Raw genomic sequence first — 3,042 nt, 5'->3', positions numbered from 1 at the left:
GCTAGTTTTCATCACGTTCATATGATTCGCGTTCGGTACTTTGATAATTTGATATGTGGGTGGACCGGTGCTTGGGTGCTTCCCTTACTTGGATAAGCATCCCACTTATGATTAACCTCTATTGCAAGCATCCGCAACTACAACAAAAGTATTAAGGTAAACCTAACCATAGCATGAAACATATGGATCCAAATCAGCCCCTTACGAAGCAACACATAAACTAGGGTTTAAGCTTCTGTCACTCTAGCAACCCATCATCTACTTATTACTTCCCAATGCCTTCCTCTAGGCCCAAATAATGGTGAAGTGTTATGTAGTCGACGTTCACATAACCCCACTAGAGGATAGACAACATACATCTCATCAAAATATCGAACGAATACCAAATTCACATGACTACTAATAGCAAGACTTCTCCCATGTCCTCAGGAACAAACATAACTACTCACAAAGCATATTCATGTTCATAGTCAGAGGAGTATTAATATGCATAATGGATCTGAACATATGATCTTCCACCAAATAAACCAACTAGCATCAACTACAAGGAGTAATCAACACTACTAGCAACCTACAGGTACCAATCCCAGACTTGGAGACAAGAATTGGATACAAGAGATGAACTAGGGTTTGAGATGAGATGGTGCCGGTGAAGATGTTGATGGAGATTGCCCTCTCCCGATGAGAGGAGCGTTGGTGATGACGATGGCGATGATTTCCCCCTCCCGGAGGGAAGTGTCCCCGGCAGAACAGCTCTGCCGGAGCCCTAGATTGGTTCCGCCAAGGTTCCGCCTCGTGGCGGCGGAGTCTCGTCCCGAAAGCTTGCTTATGATTTTTCTTGGGACGAAAGACTTCATATACCAGAAGATGGGCATCGGAGAGCCAACAGGGGGTCCACGAGGCAGGGGGCGCGCCCCCCACCCTCGCGGACAGGTGGAGGCCCCCCTGACGTATTTCTTCCGCTCAGTATTTTTTATTATTTCCAAAAATAACTTTCGTGGAGTTTCAGGACTTTTGGAGTTGTGCAGAATAGGTCTCTAATATTTGCTCCTTTTCTAGCCCAGAATTCCAGCTGCCGGCATTCTCCCTCCTTATGTAAACCTTGTAAAATAAGAGAGAATAGGCATAAGTATCGTGACATAATGTGTAATAACAGCCCATAATGCAATAAATATCGATATAAAAGCATGATGCAAAATGGACGTATCAACTCCCCCAAGCGTAGACCTCGCTTGTCCTCAAGCGAAAGCCGATAACGATAAAATATGTCCACACGTTTAGAGGTAGAGGTGTCGATAAAATAAAATACGGACATGAGGGCATCATGATGATTCTCATAACAGCAACATATATGGATATTGTCATATGATTTCTTATGCTCAAGTAATAATCTATTCAAAATGCAAAGTATGAATCAGAAACTTTATTGAGAACTAACAAACTATAATCTCAGTCATTGAAGCAATTGCAATTTATCATAAATCCAGAAAGAGTCTATGTTAGAGCTTTCTAGCAAGTCCACATACTCAACTATCATGTAGTCTTTCATAATTGCTAACACTCACGCAATACTTGTGGTTACGGAGTTTTAATCGGACACAGAGAAAGATAGGGGCTTATAATTTTGCCTCCCAACCTTTTACCTCAGGGGTAATGTCAACAATAATAGCTCATGCTAACTTACATCCAATTAGATATATCTATCAGGATCTTTCCAACACCCTGTGCTTGCCAAAGGATAAAATGTAAAAAGGAAAGGTGAAGATCACCATGACTCTTGCATAAGGTAGAAGATAATAATAAAAGATAGGCCCTTCGCAGAGGAAAGCAGAGGTTGCCATGCGCTTTCAGGGTTGAACTAATAGGATCGAGATACTACTAATAGGATCGAACTAAGAAAAAGGGTAAAGAAAGGAGATGTGATTGTGATACGATACCGAGGCACCTCCCCCAAGCTTGGCAGTTGCCAAGGGGAGTGCCCATACCCATGTAATTATGTCTCCTTTGCTGGTGAAGAAGGTGGAGTTGTTGATGATGGGTAATCGCACATCGAGCGTAAGAGATCCTCCAACTTGCGGATAATGCCCTTGGGTGCGACGATATGCTCCTTCAACAAAATATTTTCACGGATGAGATACTTGTTTTGTATACGAGCTAACTCAATCATCTTGAAAGCTTCAATCTCAGTTGGGGTAAGAAGATTGTGGTCAAGTTGAAGGTCGTCTTCAGGAGCTTGGTCCTCCGTGGCCTTCTTGATCCCTTCATCCTTGTTGATCTCCATGGGTTCTTCCCTCTTCAGCTCTATCTTCATTAGCCAAGCATCGTTGTCACCATTGTTGGAGGAGGGGGACGACATGATGCCTGGCCTTGACAACCCTGACAGAAAACAGCTCGAAACAAGAACAAAGGACAATTGCGTGATACAGGAGTCAAAACCTTCGGGAGATTATATAATGAATTTTTTACCGACCAAAATGCGTATCGTGCAAGAAAACGGAGTCCGGAGAGCACACGAGGTGCCCACGAGGTAGGGGGGCGCGCCCTCCACCCTCGTGGAGGCCTCGTGTCCTTCCCAGACTGCTTCTTATTTTTCTATTTTTCTAAATATTCCAAAACGGAGAAATATTGCCTTTAGAACTGTTTTGGAGTCGGTTTACTCACCGTACCACATAACTATTCCTTTTCGGAGTCTGAAACATTCCGGAAAGTGTCCCTTATGTATTCCTCCGGGGTTCCGGTTTCAATAACATTGGTTTCAACATTTATGGGATTACCTGAGATATAATGTTTGATTCTTTGACCGTTCACCACCTTCGGGTTCGTACCTTCGAAGTTGTTGATTTTTATAGCACCGGAACGATAGACCTCCTCGATAACGTAAGGGCCTTCCCATTTAGAGAGAAGTTTTCCTGCAAAAAATCTTAAACGAGAGTTGTATAGCAATACATAATCACCTACATTAAACTCACGCTTTTGTATCCTTTTGTCATGCCATCTTTTAACTTTTTCTTTAAACAACTTGGCATTTTCATATGCTTGGGT

Source organism: Triticum aestivum, chromosome 4D (assembly GCF_018294505.1).
Source record: "Triticum aestivum cultivar Chinese Spring chromosome 4D, IWGSC CS RefSeq v2.1, whole genome shotgun sequence".
NCBI lineage: Eukaryota > Viridiplantae > Streptophyta > Magnoliopsida > Poales > Poaceae > Triticum > Triticum aestivum.
Note: the sequence above shows the minus strand (reverse complement) of the source record.